We start from the raw sequence: 19,366 nt of genomic DNA on the forward strand, positions 1-19,366 counted from the left end.
GGTTGATATGACTCCCAGCAGTGCCCAGACATAGGAGGGGGTGTGGATATGACTCCCAGCAGTGCCCAGACATAGGAGGGGGGTGGATATGACTCCCAGCAGAGCCCAGACATAGGAGGGGTGTCTGCACAGGACTCACATCAGTGCCAAGACATAGGAGGGGTGGCAGGATATGACTCACATCAGTGTCCAGACATAGGAGGGGTGGGTGGATATGACTCCCAGCAGTGCCCATACATAGGAGGGGGGTGTGGATATGACTCACAGCAGTGCCCAGACATAGGAGGGGAGTATGCACAGGGCTCCCAGCAGTGCCCAGATATAGGAGGTGTTGGACCTGGGCCTCTTGGCAGGGTCATCCCTAAACTTTTTGCCTTCCTCCAATACTCTCTCTGACCTGTTTTTGTTGGTTTAATGACTCTGGGCACTTTTACCACTGCTGACCAGTGCTAAAGTGCATATGCTCTCCCTGTGAAAAGTATACATGTGATTGATGTCCATGATTGGTTCATTGGATTTACTGTCAGTCCCCAGTAAAGTGCACCAGGAGTGCCAGGGCTTGTGAATGCCAATACTGCTAGTGGGCCTGCAGCGCTGGTTGCGCCACCCACAGAAGCAGCCTTAAAATGTGTCTAGGGTCTGCCATTGCAGAACCTGCGTGCAGTCTGGTACTGTCATGCTGGCTGGGCAAGTGCACACACTTGCCAGCCCCTAAACCTTCCCTTAACTTCATACTAGTCACCCCTATGGTAGGCCTGAGGGCAGGGTGCATTGTAAGTATAAGGTAGAACATGCCCTGATGTGTGTGGCATGTTCTAATAGTGAATTACTGCCAAATTCGTTTTTCACTATTGTAAGGCTACCAGTTCCCTTCTAGGCCAGATGGGCTGCTGGAATTATTACACTCTATAATCCCAGCAGGCTCAGGGAACATGGTAGAAATTAATGTTTAGTATGCCTGAACTCAGAATAATAAAATACTTCTTTTAGTAAAGTTTATTTTAATATCCTGGGTTTGCAAATGCTACTTTTAGAAAGTTAGCATTTGCTTGTCTAACCATTTCAGCCCGCCTCTGCTCTTGTGTGTATCTGACTGTCTGAGTGTGTGAGTGACAGGGCTGGGAGTTGACAGGTTGTGAATAGCAGGATGACACCTTAGTGGGTGGTGGGAGTTTCCCCTGAATGATGCATCAGGCTGTGCTCTGCCACCACAATGCTGGCTCCGCCCTCCTGGGGAGCGACTGATGACTCAGCCTGCACCTGGCCCAGGAAGGACCGAAGCTTGTCAACAGAGTGCTCAGGCTGCCCCTGTCTTCACAATGCCGGCTCCGCCCCCCTGGGGAGCGGCTGATGTGCCTGCCCTCACACTGAATGCAGAAGCAGAAGTAACCACCACAAGTGCTCAGGAGCTGAGAGCAGTTATGCAGAGGCCCCCCTGGCCAGTGAGAACAAAAGAAACTGTGTATAAAAGTAGGAGCCCTGCTCCTTGTAAATTAGAATCCTGTTTCACCACGAAGGACCTCTGCCCGACTAGAAGGAGAAGAGACGCTGGGAGAACTGGCCTGCTGCTTGCCTTGCTGAGAAAGGAGAGGAAAAGACTTGATAAGAAAAGACTTTGCTGCTTTGTGCTTAAACATTCTCCAAGGGCTTGACTGAGCTTGCCCCCTGACCTGAGCCACAGGACCATCTGGCTCAACCTGCCTCTGCTCGTCTGCCGGTAATTAACCGGGATATCTACTACTGCCGGAGCTGTGACTTTGGTGCCCCCCAGCCCCTCCCTGAGGCCGTGACCGACTGTGTCTCCTCGTCCCCGCCGAGGAAGAGCTCCGCTCCGTTGAGCCGCTCTTCCCCCGCTGAGGAGATCGCTGAGTTGACCGCCTGGAAGGCTCGCTGCTGTGGTGCCCCCCAGCCCTTCCCTCAGGCCGTGACCGACTGTGTCCTCTCGTCCCCGCCGAGGAAGAGCTCCGCTCCGTTGAGCCGCTCTTCCCCCGCTGAGGGGATCGCTGTGTCGACCGCCTAAGAAGGCCCGCTGCGGTGCCTCACCCTCCCGCCAGAAATCCCTACCGGACGCAAACAGACCCAGGGGACAGACCTCCGCTGGACGGACGCCCCGGGTGCCAGCCTCGCTCTGCTTGAGCCGCTGGGCACCTCGCCTTTGTCCCCGGAGGAAAGCCGCCACCGAGACCGTCAACGGGCTCGGGGCCCGCAACGTTTGTTTTTGCCCTTTTTGTTGAGCCAGCCGCCCTGCCTACGAGTGCCCCCGGCCTCCAGATCAGCTGTGGTGCGAGCCGCCCTTTCGCAGCTGACTCGCACCGCTCTCTGTCCCTGCTCGCGGCGCCGCTCCGCTCTGTGCGAGCGCTTCAGCCCCTCCCGCTGGAATCCGATCCAGGCGGGCAGGAGGAGTCTCCGGCTGCATCCCGCGCCCCGGCCGCAGTGACAGAAGCGGCCCCGGGTCCTTTGGCCCTTGCCTCCCGTGGGCCGCCCCGAGGCCAACACTCACCCCTGCCTGAGCCCCCCAGACCCGTGGGGGCCGCCCGCATCAACAGCCCCGGCAGGGCCGAACGCGTCCCACGCGGGAAGCGTGAGCTTTGGGCGGTCGGGCCCCGATCTCGGCCCGGAACAGGCCAAGAGTATCCCGGAGCCCCTGGGCAGGCTGCAACAAGTTGGAAAGGAGCAGTGTGACCCCCAATATTCCCCAGGACTCAAGAGAACCCTCCTGGAAGGTACACTGCAGGGAAACATCCGTTTTAAGGACTAAAAAGTACATTTTGAATTACAACGAAGAAAGCTTGCCTATTTACAACCTGTGGGCACCCCAAAAACGTTATTTGATCTTGTGATAAGTCTGACCTAAGAGATATATATATTTTACATAAAGAAGCGTATTTTTATATACTCACAGCCTGGTGTCCATTTGTGGGGGGATTGGTATATTTTACTGTGTGTGTGTCTACAAATGCTTAACTGACTAACGCCTGGAGAATCGCCTTGGCTGCTCACGCCACGCACCTAGAGGGTGAGCAAGGGTAATTCTGAAGGGTCATCCTTTGCCCTGACTTAGAGGAGAGGGTCCCTGCTTGTCACAAGTACTTACTTGCGCCAACCAGAGACCCCCAATTCTAACATTGGTGGCAGCGGTGGGATTTGCGAATTTGCATTTGTAGTTTGCATACAGTGAATTACTGATCACCACATAGTGAGATCAGATCTATAACGTAGCCACAGGTTTCCATTTTTTATTTTTGCTGGGAGATCTCCATGTGCTTGTGAAACGTCATGCCTGGTTCAGTGAGGATGGAAAAGGCAGCAACCAGATGCCTGTCGCCAGAGGAGTTGGCAGACAGGGCAGCAACCAGGGCACATGAAATAGAGATGGCGAAATTAAAAGGACAAATGGAAATGGACAAGCATAAATTGGCAATGGAAAGCCAAAAATTAGCCATGGAGGCGCTAAAACGCCAAAGAGATCACTACTTTAGGATGAAAGAACTTGATTTGGAGCTTGAAGCCAGGAGGGCTTCCGCCCAACATCCAGAGATTTGTGTAGCTCGCAGATTGAGCTTTGCTGAGTTGGAGGTGGAGTCCAGCTCAGATGGTGGCAGCAACATTCAGGTATCTAGTGCTGACAGCATAGCGCGCGCACCTAGAGATATGGCACCTGACTTGGAGGGGGTTAACATACACCAGGAGGTTCAAGGGCATGAGGTAGCTCCAGTAGTGCGCAGCGTCCCTGAAGGGAATAGGGTAGCTGGCGTAGGAGTTCATGGTCCTAGTGGTGGGAGGGATTCCCCCATAGTTGAGGTCCTGGTGGGTGAGTGTAAGGACCGCCCAGAAGAGTGTGGGTTGTGTGACAGAGACAGTTCGCTACTGTCTGGCCAGTCTCAGAAGGATGGTGTGGAGTATGTGTGTGAGGCGCTGGATGGTGAGGTGAAGGGTAATTTGGTTAACCCTGCTAGGGGGCTGTGTAATCCAATTGTAGGAGAGCATACTTTAAGTCCCAGTTTTCCAGAGCTATGCCAACACCTGTTTGAGAGTGAGTTCTCTGACCCCAGGGAGCTCACATTGGAGGCAGACCTTGTGGTGGATTCCAGAGGGTCTGGAGAGGCATTGGGGTGTGATCCTGTGGGGAGTGGCTCAGGTATCTTCCAGCCCAGAGTGGTGGAAGTGGCGCAGAGTAGCCCAGCTAGGTCCTGTAATAGTGAGAGGGGTGTAGGGCCTCACGTCCTGTCCTTAAGGGGAAGGAGTGAGAATGGGTGTCGTCCCGGTAGTGCCCAACCTCAGTCTCAGAGCCTGGATGGTTCTTTAAGGGAACACCAGGTGGGGAGCCTAGGCTGTCCGGGTGAGTCACCCTCTGAGGGGGATCCCCCAGTGGCTAGAGAACGTGGAGGCTCTGTAAACAGGGCTCCAGTAGTTCTGGTGTCTGGCAGTACCGCTCCAGTTGGGAGGGTGCAGAAGTCCAGAAAGAGGGGCGAGAGGGGGAAAGAGTCCCCAGTGGAAGAACCATTGGGTCAGGGGCCAGCCAGCAGGGCTGCGTCCCCAGTGAATGACCAGGGGGACACCACTTCTGTCCTGGGGGATCTTCCCGCACTGTCAGAGGGACAGGGGTTGGGAGATCTGCGCCAGGCAGACTGTTGCACGGCACAGGAGCTATGTGCCACCCTCAGGGGGGGCATGCGTGCTCCCCGGGTGTCCTGGTGCGCCAGGCAATTGTTCAACTGCAGGGTTGCGTCCCTGAGTTGGAGAGTCAGGTTCAGGTTTTGTCTGACCTGGAGGGTGGGACCACTGTAATCAGTGTCCTGGCCCATGTCCCTTCTAGGGGTACCACTCCAGTTGGGAGTGGGCAGTACTCTGGAAGGGGGTGCAGAGGGAGGGAGTCCTCGCCTCTGACCCCGGTGCGACTTGAGGGTTTAGACCCTAGGTTTAAGGGCCAGGTGCAGGGTGTCCCCCCTGACCTGGTGCCCCAGTTGCAGGATAGCACCCCTGAACTGGTGGGAGAATTGTGCAGATCACCTGCCACAGGTGCCCTGACAATTCTGGAAGGGGGTACCACTCCAGGTGGGAGGGTACAGAGCCCCAAGGAGGAGGACCGGTTGTGGGAGAGCCCACCCCAGTCTTTGGTCCAGCAGCCAGGTACAGGCCTGGGGCTGGTGAGTCAGTGCCAGGATGGCATACCTGACCTGACAGGAGGGAGAGTGGACAAAGGGTGCCAAGCACCTGGGGCTACTGCCCCCCGCTCTCTGAGGCCACAGAGGTTTGAGAGCCCTGAGAGGCATGAGGCCTGGGTCTCAGCCCTGACTACCGTCAGTGGCCACTGTGATTTGATGACTGCCTGTTGGGACACACCTGTGAGCCAGTTAAGGTTAGAGGCTGCACAGGTGGTGTCCACAGAGGAAGAAAAGGGTGCCCCAGGGATTGGCTTGGTGGACCCTGAGACTATGGACAGAGGATTTGAAATAGGTTCAGATTGGCGTAGAACTGGAATATGCCCCTGCTGTTGCGGGCCAGGTCCAGGTTCTATCGCCCAAAGCAGGGAAGCCCATCACAGTGGTGATTGGTCTACCCTGCGTTTTGGCTGGAAGGGGGTTGTGTTGGACCTGGGCCTCTTGGCAGGGTCATCCCTAAACTTTTTGCCTTCCTCCAATACTCTCTCTGACCTGTTTTTGTTGGTTTAATGACTCTGGGCACTTTTACCACTGCTGACCAGTGCTAAAGTGCATATGCTCTCCCTGTGAAAAGTATACATGTGATTGATGTCCATGATTGGTTCATTGGATTTACTGTCAGTCCCCAGTAAAGTGCACCAGGAGTGCCAGGGCTTGTGAATGCCAATACTGCTAGTGGGCCTGCAGCGCTGGTTGCGCCACCCACAGAAGCAGCCTTAAAATGTGTCTAGGGTCTGCCATTGCAGAACCTGCGTGCAGTCTGGTACTGTCATGCTGGCTGGGCAAGTGCACACACTTGCCAGCCCCTAAACCTTCCCTTAACTTCATACTAGTCACCCCTATGGTAGGCCTGAGGGCAGGGTGCATTGTAAGTATAAGGTAGAACATGCCCTGATGTGTGTGGCATGTTCTAATAGTGAATTACTGCCAAATTCGTTTTTCACTATTGTAAGGCTACCAGTTCCCTTCTAGGCCAGATGGGCTGCTGGAATTATTACACTCTATAATCCCAGCAGGCTCAGGGAACATGGTAGAAATTAATGTTTAGTATGCCTGAACTCAGAATAATAAAATACTTCTTTTAGTAAAGTTTATTTTAATATCCTGGGTTTGCAAATGCTACTTTTAGAAAGTTAGCATTTGCTTGTCTAACCATTTCAGCCCGCCTCTGCTCTTGTGTGTATCTGACTGTCTGAGTGTGTGAGTGACAGGGCTGGGAGTTGACAGGTTGTGAATAGCAGGATGACACCTTAGTGGGTGGTGGGAGTTTCCCCTGAATGATGCATCAGGCTGTGCTCTGCCACCACAATGCTGGCTCCGCCCTCCTGGGGAGCGACTGATGACTCAGCCTGCACCTGGCCCAGGAAGGACCGAAGCTTGTCAACAGAGTGCTCAGGCTGCCCCTGTCTTCACAATGCCGGCTCCGCCCCCCTGGGGAGCGGCTGATGTGCCTGCCCTCACACTGAATGCAGAAGCAGAAGTAACCACCACAAGTGCTCAGGAGCTGAGAGCAGTTATGCAGAGGCCCCCCTGGCCAGTGAGAACAAAAGAAACTGTGTATAAAAGTAGGAGCCCTGCTCCTTGTAAATTAGAATCCTGTTTCACCACGAAGGACCTCTGCCCGACTAGAAGGAGAAGAGACGCTGGGAGAACTGGCCTGCTGCTTGCCTTGCTGAGAAAGGAGAGGAAAAGACTTGATAAGAAAAGACTTTGCTGCTTTGTGCTTAAACATTCTCCAAGGGCTTGACTGAGCTTGCCCCCTGACCTGAGCCACAGGACCATCTGGCTCAACCTGCCTCTGCTCGTCTGCCGGTAATTAACCGGGATATCTACTACTGCCGGAGCTGTGACTTTGGTGCCCCCCAGCCCCTCCCTGAGGCCGTGACCGACTGTGTCTCCTCGTCCCCGCCGAGGAAGAGCTCCGCTCCGTTGAGCCGCTCTTCCCCCGCTGAGGAGATCGCTGAGTTGACCGCCTGGAAGGCTCGCTGCTGTGGTGCCCCCCAGCCCTTCCCTCAGGCCGTGACCGACTGTGTCCTCTCGTCCCCGCCGAGGAAGAGCTCCGCTCCGTTGAGCCGCTCTTCCCCCGCTGAGGGGATCGCTGTGTCGACCGCCTAAGAAGGCCCGCTGCGGTGCCTCACCCTCCCGCCAGAAATCCCTACCGGACGCAAACAGACCCAGGGGACAGACCTCCGCTGGACGGACGCCCCGGGTGCCAGCCTCGCTCTGCTTGAGCCGCTGGGCACCTCGCCTTTGTCCCCGGAGGAAAGCCGCCACCGAGACCGTCAACGGGCTCGGGGCCCGCAACGTTTGTTTTTGCCCTTTTTGTTGAGCCAGCCGCCCTGCCTACGAGTGCCCCCGGCCTCCAGATCAGCTGTGGTGCGAGCCGCCCTTTCGCAGCTGACTCGCACCGCTCTCTGTCCCTGCTCGCGGCGCCGCTCCGCTCTGTGCGAGCGCTTCAGCCCCTCCCGCTGGAATCCGATCCAGGCGGGCAGGAGGAGTCTCCGGCTGCATCCCGCGCCCCGGCCGCAGTGACAGAAGCGGCCCCGGGTCCTTTGGCCCTTGCCTCCCGTGGGCCGCCCCGAGGCCAACACTCACCCCTGCCTGAGCCCCCCAGACCCGTGGGGGCCGCCCGCATCAACAGCCCCGGCAGGGCCGAACGCGTCCCACGCGGGAAGCGTGAGCTTTGGGCGGTCGGGCCCCGATCTCGGCCCGGAACAGGCCAAGAGTATCCCGGAGCCCCTGGGCAGGCTGCAACAAGTTGGAAAGGAGCAGTGTGACCCCCAATATTCCCCAGGACTCAAGAGAACCCTCCTGGAAGGTACACTGCAGGGAAACATCCGTTTTAAGGACTAAAAAGTACATTTTGAATTACAACGAAGAAAGCTTGCCTATTTACAACCTGTGGGCACCCCAAAAACGTTATTTGATCTTGTGATAAGTCTGACCTAAGAGATATATATATTTTACATAAAGAAGCGTATTTTTATATACTCACAGCCTGGTGTCCATTTGTGGGGGGATTGGTATATTTTACTGTGTGTGTGTCTACAAATGCTTAACTGACTAACGCCTGGAGAATCGCCTTGGCTGCTCACGCCACGCACCTAGAGGGTGAGCAAGGGTAATTCTGAAGGGTCATCCTTTGCCCTGACTTAGAGGAGAGGGTCCCTGCTTGTCACAAGTACTTACTTGCGCCAACCAGAGACCCCCAATTCTAACAGGAAGGGTGGCAGGATATGACTCCCAGCAGTTCCCAGACATAGGAGGGGTGTGTGGATATGACTCCCAGCAGTGCCCAGACATAGGAGGGGGTGGATATGACTCCCAGCAGTGCCCAGACATAAGAGGGGGTGTGGCTAAGTCTCCCAGCAGTGCCCAGACATAGGAGGGGTGAGTGGATATGACTCCCAGCAGTGCCCAGACATAGGAGGGGGGTGGATATGACTCCCAGCAGTGCCCAGACATGGGAGGGGTGTTTGCACGGGACTCCCAGCAGTGCCAAGACATAGGAGGGGTGGCAGGATATGACTCACATCAGTGTCCAGACATAGGAGGGGTGGCAGGATATGACTCCCAGCTGTGCCCAGACATAGGAGGGGGTGTGGATATGACTCCCAGCAGTGCCCAGACATAGGAGGGGTGTGTGCACCGAACTCCCAGCAGTGCCCGGACATAGGAGGGGTGGCAGGATATGACTCCCAGCAGTGCCCAGACATAGGAGGGGGTGTGGATATGACTCCCAGCAGTGCCCAGACATGACAGGGGTGGGTGGATATGACTCCCCGCAGTGCCCAGACATAGGAGGGGTGGCAGGATATGACTCCCAGCAGTGCCCAGACATAGGAGGGGTGGGTGGATATGACTCCCCGCAGTGCCCAGACATAGGAGGGGTGTGTGCACAGGACTCCCAGCAGTGCCCAGACATAGGAGGGGTGGCAGGATATGTCTCTCAGCAGTGCCCAGACATAGGAGGGGTGTGTGGATATGACTCACACCAGTGCCCAGACATGACAGGGGTGGGTGGATATGACCCCCAGCAGTGCCCAGACATAGGAGGGGGGTGAATTTGACTCCCAGCAGTGCCCAGACATATGAGGGGTGTCTGCACAGGACTCCCAGCAGTGACCAAACATAGGAGGGGTCTCAGGATATGACTCCCAGCAGTGCCCAGACATAGGAGGGGTGTCTGCACTGGACTCCCAGCAGTGCTCAGACATAGGAGGGGTGGCAGGATATGACTCCCAGCATTGCCCAGACATAGTAGTGTGTGTAGATATCACTCCCAGCAGTGCCCAGATATAGGAGGGGTGTGTGCACAGGACTTCCAGCAGTGCCCATACATTGTAGGGGGTGTGGATATGACTCACAGCAGTGCCCAGACATAGGAGGGGAGTATGCACAGGGCTCCCAGCAGTGCCCAGATATAGGAGGGGTGGCAGGATATGACTCCCAGCAGTTCCCAGACATAGGAGGGGTGTGTGGATATGACTCCCAGCAGTGCCCAGACATAGGAGGGGGTGGGTATGACTCCCAGCAGTGCCCAGACATAAGAGGGGGTGTGGCTATGTCTCCCAGCAGTGCCCAGGCATAGGAGGGGTGAGTGGATATGACTCCCAGCAGTGCCCAGACATAGGAGGGGGGTGGATATGACTCCCAGCAGTGCCCAGACATGGGAGGGGTGTTTGCACGGGACTCCCAGCAGTGCCAAGACATAGGAGGGGTGGCAGGATATGTCTCACATCAGTGTCCAGACATAGGAGGGGTGGCAGGATATGACTCCCAGCTGTGCCCAGACATAGGAGGGGGGTGTGGATATGACTCCCAGCAGTGCCCAGACATAGGAGGGGTGTGTGCACAGAACTCCCAGCAGTGCCCAGACATAGGAGGGGTGGCAGGATATGACTCCCAGCAGTGCCCAGACATAGGAGGGGGTGTGGATATGACTCCCAGCAGTGCCCAGACATGACAGAGGTGGGTGGATATGACTCCCCGCAGTGCCCAGACATAGGAGGGGTGGCAGGATATGACTCCCAGCAGTGCCCAGACATAGGAGGGGTGGGTGGATATGACTCCCCGCAGTGCCCAGACATAGGAGGGGTGTGTGCACAGGACTCCCAGCAGTGCCCAGACATAGGAGGGGTGGCAGGATATGTCTCTCAGCAGTGCCCAGACATAGGAGGGGTGTGTGGATATGACTCACAGCAGTGCCCAGACATGACAGGGGTGGGTGGATATGACCCCCAGCAGTGCCCAGACATAGGAGGGGGGTGAATTTGACTCCCAGCAGTGCCCAGACATATGAGGGGTGTCTGCACAAGACTCCCAGCAGTGACCAAACATAGGAGGGGTCTCAGGATATGACTCCCAGCAGTGCCCAGACATAGGAGGGGTGTCTGCACTGGACTCCCAGCAGTGCTCAGACATAGGAGGGGTGGCAGGATATGACTCCCAGCATTGCCCAGACATAGTAGTGTGTGTAGATATCACTCCCAGCAGTGCCCAGATATAGGAGGGGTGGGTGGATATGACTCCCAGCAGTGCCCATACATAGGAGGGGTGTGTGCACAGGACTTCCAGCAGTGCCCATACATTGGAGGGGGTGTGGATATGACTCCCAGCAGTGCCCAGACATAGGAGGGGTGTATGCACAGGGCTCCAAGCAGTGCCCAGACATAGAAGGGGTAGGAGGATATGACTCCCAGCAGTGTCCAGACATAGGAGGGGTGTGTGGATATGACTCCCAGCACTGCCCAGACATAGGAGGGGGGTTGATATGACTCCCAGCAGTGCCCAGACATAGGAGGGGGTGTGGATATGACTCCCAGCAGTGCCCAGACATAGGAGGGGGGTGGATATGACTCCCAGCAGAGCCCAGACATAGGAGGGGTGTCTGCACAGGACTCACATCAGTGCCAAGACATAGGAGGGGTGGCAGGATATGACTCACATCAGTGTCCAGACATAGGAGGGGTGGCAGGATATGACTCCCAGCAGTGCCCAGACATAGGAGGAGGGTGTGGATTTGACTCCCAGCAGTGCCCAGACATAGGACGGGTGTGTGCACAGAACTCCCAGCAGTGCCCAGACAAAGGAGGGGTGGCAGGATATGACTCCCAGCAGTGCCCAGACATAGGAGGGGGTGTGGATATGACTCCCAGCAGTGCCCAGACATGACAGGGGTGGGTGGATATGACTCCCCGCAGTGCCCAGACATAGGAGGGGTGGCAGGATATGACTCCCAGCAGTGCCCAGACATGACAGGGGTGGGTGGATATGACCCCCTGCAGTGCCCAGACATAGGAGGGGGGTGAATTTGACTCCCAGCAGTGCCCAGACATATGAGGGGTGTTTGCAGAGGACTCCCAGCAGTGACCAGACATAGGAGGGGTCTCAGGATATGACTTCCAGCAGTGCCCAGACATAGGAGGGGTGGCAGGATATGACTCCCAGCATTGCCCAGACATAGTAGGGTGTGTAGATATCACTCCCAGCAGTGCCCAGACATAGGAGGGGTGGGTGGATACGACTCCCAGCAGTGCCCAGACATAGGAGGGGTGTGTGCACAGGACTTCCAGGAGTGCCCATACATTGGAGGGGGGTGTGGATATGACTCCCAGCAGTGCCCAGACATAGGAGGGGTGTATGCACAGGGCTCCCAGCAGTGCCCAGACATAGGAGGGTGGCAGGATATGACTCCCAGCAGTGCCCAGACATAGGAGGGGTGTGTGGATATGACTCCCAGCAGTGCCCAGACATAGAAGGGGGGAGGATATGACTCCCAGCAGTGCCCAGACATAGGAGGGGGTGTGGATATGACTCCCAGCAGTGCCCAGACATAGGAGGGGTGGGTGGATATGACTCCCAGCAGTGCCCAGACATAGGAGGGGGGGTGGATATGACTCCGAGCAGAGCCCAGACATAGGAGGGGTGTCTGCACAGGACTCCCAGCAGTGCTCAGACATGACAGGGGTGGGTGTATATGACTCCCAGCAGTGCCCAGAAATAGGAGGGGTGGGTGTATATGACTCCCAGCAGAGCCCAGACATGGGAGGGGTAGCAGCATATGACTCCCAGCAGTGCCCAGACATGGGAGGGGTGTGTGGATATGACTCCCAGCAGTGCTCAGACATGACAGGGGTGGGTGGATATGACTCCCAGCAGTGCCCAGACATAGTAGGGGTGGTAGGATATGACTCCCAGCAGTGCCCAGACATAGGGGGGGGGGTGGATATGACTCCCAGCAGTGCCCAGACATAGGAGGGCGGTGTGAATATGACTCCCAGCAGTGCCCAGACATGACAGGGGTGGGTGGATATGACTCCCAGCAGTGACCAGACATAGGAGGGTGGCAGGATATGACTCCCAGCAGTGCCCAGACATAGGAGGGGGTGTGGATATGACTCCATGCAGTGCCCAGACATAGGAGGGGGGGTGTCAATATGACTCCCAGCAGTGCCCAGACATAGGAGGGGTGGCAGGATATGACTCACAGCAGTGCCCAGACATGAAAGGGGTGGGTGGATATGACTACCAGCAGTGCCCAGACATGGGAGGGGTATCTGCACAGGACTCCCAGCAGAGCCCAGATATAGAAGGGGTGTCTGCATAGGACTCCCAGCAGTGCCCAGACATAGGAGGGTGTGTGGATATGACTCGCAGCAGTGCCCAGACATGACAGGGGTGAGTGGATATGACTCCCAGCAGTGCCCAGACATAGGAGGGGGGTGAATTTGACTCCCAGCAGTGCCCAGACATAGGAGGGGTGTGTGCACAGGACTCCCAGCAGTGTCCAGACATAGAAGGGGTGGGTGGATATGACTCCCAGCAGTGCCCAGACATAGGAGGGGTGTGTGCACCGGACTGCCAGCAGTGCCCAGACATAGGAGGGGGGTGTGGATATGACTCCCAGCAGTGCCCAGACATAGAAGGGGGTGTAGATATGACTCCCAGCTGTGCCCAGAGATAGGAGGGGGGTGTGGATATGACTCCCAGCAGTGCCCAGACATAGGAGGGGTGGCAGGATATGACTCCCAGCAGTGCCCATACATAGGAGGGGTGTGTGCACAGGACTTCCAGCAGTGCCCATACATTGGAGGGGGTGTGGATATGACTCCCAGCAGTGCCCAGACATAGGAGGGGTGTATGCACAGGGCTCCAAGCAGTGCCCAGACATAGAAGGGGTAGGAGGATATGACTCCCAGCAGTGTCCAGACATAGGAGGGGTGTGTGGATATGACTCCCAGCACTGCCCAGACATAGGAGGGGGGTTGATATGACTCCCAGCAGTGCCCAGACATAGGAGGGGGTGTGGATATGACTCCCAGCAGTGCCCAGACATAGGAGGGGGGTGGATATGACTCCCAGCAGAGCCCAGACATAGGAGGGGTGTCTGCACAGGACTCACATCAGTGCCAAGACATAGGAGGGGTGGCAGGATATGACTCACATCAGTGTCCAGACATAGGAGGGGTGGCAGGATATGACCCCCAGCAGTGCCCAGACATAGGAGGAGGGTGTGGATTTGACTCCCAGCAGTGCCCAGACATAGGACGGGTGTGTGCACAGAACTCCCAGCAGTGCCCAGACAAAGGAGGGGTGGCAGGATATGACTCCCAGCAGTGCCCAGACATAGGAGGGGGTGTGGATATGACTCCCAGCAGTGCCCAGACATGACAGGGGTGGGTGGATATGACTCCCCGCAGTGCCCAGACATAGGAGGGGTGGCAGGATATGACTCCCAGCAGTGCCCAGACATGACAGGGGTGGGTGGATATGACCCCCTGCAGTGCCCAGACATAGGAGGGGGGTGAATTTGACTCCCAGCAGTGCCCAGACATATGAGGGGTGTTTGCAGAGGACTCCCAGCAGTGACCAGACATAGGAGGGGTCTCAGGATATGACTTCCAGCAGTGCCCAGACATAGGAGGGGTGGCAGGATATGACTCCCAGCATTGCCCAGACATAGTAGGGTGTGTAGATATCACTCCCAGCAGTGCCCAGACATAGGAGGGGTGGGTGGATACGACTCCCAGCAGTGCCCAGACATAGGAGGGGTGTGTGCACAGGACTTCCAGGAGTGCCCATACATTGGAGGGGGGTGTGGATATGACTCCCAGCAGTGCCCAGACATAGGAGGGGTGTATGCACAGGGCTCCCAGCAGTGCCCAGACATAGGAGGGTGGCAGGATATGACTCCCAGCAGTGCCCAGACATAGGAGGGGTGTGTGGATATGACTCCCAGCAGTGCCCAGACATAGAAGGGGGGAGGATATGACTCCCAGCAGTGCCCAGACATAGGAGGGGGTGTGGATATGACTCCCAGCAGTGCCCAGACATAGGAGGGGTGGGTGGATATGACTCCCAGCAGTGCCCAGACATAGGAGGGGGGGTGGATATGACTCCGAGCAGAGCCCAGACATAGGAGGGGTGTCTGCACAGGACTCCCAGCAGTGCTCAGACATGACAGGGGTGGGTGTATATGACTCCCAGCAGTGCCCAGAAATAGGAGGGGTGGGTGTATATGACTCCCAGCAGAGCCCAGACATGGGAGGGGTAGCAGCATATGACTCCCAGCAGTGCCCAGACATGGGAGGGGTGTGTGGATATGACTCCCAGCAGTGCTCAGACATGACAGGGGTGGGTGGATATGACTCCCAGCAGTGCCCAGACATAGTAGGGGTGGTAGGATATGACTCCCAGCAGTGCCCAGACATAGGGGGGGGGGTGGATATGACTCCCAGCAGTGCCCAGACATAGGAGGGCGGTGTGAATATGACTCCCAGCAGTGCCCAGACATGACAGGGGTGGGTGGATATGACTCCCAGCAGTGACCAGACATAGGAGGGTGGCAGGATATGACTCCCAGCAGTGCCCAGACATAGGAGGGGGTGTGGATATGACTCCATGCAGTGCCCAGACATAGGAGGGGGGGTGTCAATATGACTCCCAGCAGTGCCCAGACATAGGAGGGGTGGCAGGATATGACTCACAGCAGTGCCCAGACATGAAAGGGGTGGGTGGATATGACTACCAGCAGTGCCCAGACATGGGAGGGGTATCTGCACAGGACTCCCAGCAGAGCCCAGATATAGAAGGGGTGTCTGCATAGGACTCCCAGCAGTGCCCAGACATAGGAGGGTGTGTGGATATGACTCGCAGCAGTGCCCAGACATGACAGGGGTGAGTGGATATGACTCCCAGCAGTGCCCAGACATAGGAGGGGGGTGAATTTGACTCCCAGCAGTGCCCAGACATAGGAGGGGTGTGTGCACAGGACTCCCAGCAGTGTCCAGACATAGAAGGGGTGGGTGGATATGACTCCCAGCAGTGCCCAGACATAGGAGGGGTGTGTGCACCGGACTGCCAGCAGTGCCCAGACATAGGAGGGGGGTGTGGATATGACTCCCAGCAGTGCCCAGACATAGAAGGGGGTGTAGATATGACTCCCAGCTGTGCCCAGAGATAGGAGGGGGGTGTGGATATGACTCCCAGCAGTGCCCAGACATAGGAGGGGTGGCAGGATATGACTCCCAGCAGTGCCCATACATAGGAGGGGTGTGTGCACAGGACTTCCAGCAGTGCCCATACATTGGAGGGGGTGTGGATATGACTCCCAGCAGTGCCCAGACATAGGAGGGGTGTATGCACAGGGCTCCAAGCAGTGCCCAGACATAGAAGGGGTAGGAGGATATGACTCCCAGCAGTGTCCAGACATAGGAGGGGTGTGTGGATATGACTCCCAGCACTGCCCAGACATAGGAGGGGGGTTGATATGACTCCCAGCAGTGCCCAGACATAGGAGGGGGTGTGGATATGACTCCCAGCAGTGCCCAGACATAGGAGGGGGGTGGATATGACTCCCAGCAGAGCCCAGACATAGGAGGGGTGTCTGCACAGGACTCACATCAGTGCCAAGACATAGGAGGGGTGGCAGGATATGACTCACATCAGTGCCCGGACATAGGAGGGGGTGTGGATATGACTCCCAGCAGTGCCCAGACATAGGAGGGGGGTGTAGATATGACTCCCAGCAGTGCCCAGACATAGGAGGGGTGGCAGGATATGACTCCCAGCAGTGCCCAGACATGAAAGGGGTGGGTGGATATGACTACCAGCAGTGCCCAGATATAGGAGGGGTATCTGCACAGGACTCCCAGCAAAGACAAGATATAGAAGGGGTGTCTGCATAGGACTCCCAGCAGTGCTCAGATATAGGAGGGGTGTGTGGGTGTGACTCGCAGCAGTGCCCAGACATGACAGGGGTGGGTGGACATGACTCCCAGCAGTGCCCAGACATAGAAGGGGGGGTGAATTTGACTCCCAGCAGTGCCCAGACATATGAGGGGTGTCTGCACAGGACTCCCAGCAGTTACCAGACATAGGAGGGGTCTCAGGATATGACTCGCAGCAGTGCCCAGACATGACAGGGGTGGGTGGATATGACTCCCAGCAGTGCCCAGACATAGGAGGGGGGTGAATTTGACTCCCAGCAGTGCCCAGACATAGGAGGGGTGTGTGCACAGGACTCCCAGCAGTGTCCAGACATAGAAGGGGTGGGTGGATATGACTCCCAGCAGTGCCCAGACATAGGAGGGGTGTGTGCACCGGACTGCCAGCAGTGCCCAGACATAGGAGGGGGGTGTGGATATGACTCCCAGCAGTGCCCAGACATAGAAGGGGGTGTGGATATGACTCCCAGCTGTGCCCAGAGATAGGAGGGGGGTGTGGATATGACTCCCAGCAGTGCCCAGACATAGGAGGGGTGGCAGGATATGACTCCCAGCAGTGCCCAGACATAGGAGAGGTGTGTGCACAGGACTCCCAGCAGTGCCCAGACATGACAGGGGTGGGTGTATATGACTCCCAGCAGTGCCCAGAAATAGGAGGGGTGGGTGGATATGACTCCCAGCAGAGCCCAGACATGGGAGGGGTGGCAGCATATGACTCCCAGCAGTGCCCAGCCATAGGAGGGGTATGTGGATATGACTCCCAGCAGTGCCCAGACATAAGAGGGGGGTGTGGATATGACTCCCAGCAGTGCCCAGACATAGGAGGGCGGTGCAGATATGACTCCCAGCAGTGCACAGACATGACAGGGGTGGGTGGATATGACTCCCAGCAGTGCCCAGACATAGGAGGGTGGCAGGATATGACTCCCAGCAGTGCTTAGACATAGAAGGGGTGGCAGGATATGACTCCCAGCAGTGCCCGGACATAGGAGGGGGTGTGGATATGACTCCCAGCAGTGCCCAGACATAGGAGGGGGGTGTAGATATGACTCCCAGCAGTGCCCAGACATAGGAGGGGTGGCAGGATATGACTCCCAGCAGTGCCCAGACATGAAAGGGGTGGGTGGATATGACTACCAGCAGTGCCCAGATATAGGAGGGGTATCTGCACAGGACTCCCAGCAAAGCCAAGATATAGAAGGGGTGTCTGCATAGGACTCCCAGCAGTGCTCAGATATAGGAGGGGTGTGTGGGTGTGACTCGCAGCAGTGCCCAGACATGACAGGGGTGGGTGGACATGACTCCCAGCAGTGCCCAGACATAGGAGGGGGGGTGAATTTGACTCCCAGCAGTGCCCAGACATATGAGGGGTGTCTGCACAGGACTCCCAGCAGTTACCAGACATAGGAGGGGTCTCAGGATATGACTACCAGCAGTGCCCAGACATAGGAGGGGTGTCTGCACTGGACTCCCAGCAGTGCCCAGACATAGGAGGGGTGGCAGGATATGACTCCCAGCATTGCTCAGACATAGTAGGGTGTGTAGATATGACTCCCAGCAGTGCCCAGACATAGGAGGGGTGGGTGGATATGACTCCCAGCAGTGCCCAGACATAGGAGGGGTGTGTGCACAGGACTCCCAGCAGTGCCCATACATAGGACGTGGGTGTGGATATGACTCCCAGCAGTGCCCAGACATAGGAGGGGAGTATGCACAGGGCTCCCAGCAGTGCCCAGATATAGGAGGGGTGGCAGGATATGACTCCCAGCAGTTCCCAGACATAGGAGGGGTGTGTGGATATGACTCCCAGCAGTGCCCAGACATAGGAGGGGTGGATATGACTCCCAGCAGTGCCCAGACATAAGAGGGGGTGTGGATATGTCTCCCAGCAGTGCCCAGACATAGGAGGGGTGAGTGGATATGACTCCCAGCAGTGCCCAGACATAGGAGGGGGTGGATATGACTCCCAGCAGTGCCCAGACATGGGAGGGGTGTTTGCACGGGACTCCCAGCAGTGCCAAGACATAGGAGGGGTGGCAGGATATGACTCACATCAGTGTCCAGACATAGGAGGGGTGGCAGGATATGACTCCCAGCAGTGCCCAGACATAGGAGGGGTGGGTGGATATGACTCCCAGCAGTGCCCAAACATAGGAGGGGTGGCAGGATATGAATCCCAGCAGTGCCTAGACATAGGAGGGGTGGCAGGATATGACTCCCAGCAGTGCCCAGACATAGGAGGGGGTGTGGATATGACTCCCAGCAGTGCTCAGACATGACATGGGTGGGTGGATATGACTCCCAGCAGTGCCCAGACATAGGAGGGGTGTCTGCAGAGGACTCCCAGCAGTGGCCAGACATGACAGGGGTGGGTGGATAGGACTCCCAGCAGTGCCCAGACATAGGAGGGGTGTCTGCACAGGACTCCTAGCAGTGTCCAGACATAGGAGGGGTGTGTGGATATGAGTCCCAGCATTGCCCAGACATGACAGGGGTGGGTGAATATGACTCCTAGCAGTGCCCAGACATAGTAGGGGTGGGTGGATATGACTCCCAGCAGTGCGCAGATATAGGAGGGTTGTGCGCACAAGACTCCCAGCAGTGCCCAGACATAGGAGGGGGGAGTGGATATGACTCCCAGCAGTGCCCAGACATAGGAGGGGGGTGGGGATATGACTTCCAGCAGTGCCCAGACATAGTAGGGAGGTGTGGATATGACTCCCAGCAGTGCCCAGACATAGGAGGGGTGTGTGCACAGGACTCCCAGCAGTACCCAGACATGACATGGGTGGGTGGATATGACTCTCAGCAGTGCCCAGACATAGGAGGGCTGGCAGGATATGACTCCCAGCAGTGCCCAGACATAGGAGGGGGTGTGGATATGACTCCCAGAAGTGCCCAAATATAGGAGGGGGTGTAGATATGACTCCCAGCAGTGCCCAGACATAGGAGGGATGGCAGGATATGACTCCCAGC

The sequence above is a fragment of the Lissotriton helveticus genome, chromosome 4_1 (assembly GCF_964261635.1).
Source record: "Lissotriton helveticus chromosome 4_1, aLisHel1.1, whole genome shotgun sequence".
Taxonomy (NCBI): domain Eukaryota; kingdom Metazoa; phylum Chordata; class Amphibia; order Caudata; family Salamandridae; genus Lissotriton; species Lissotriton helveticus.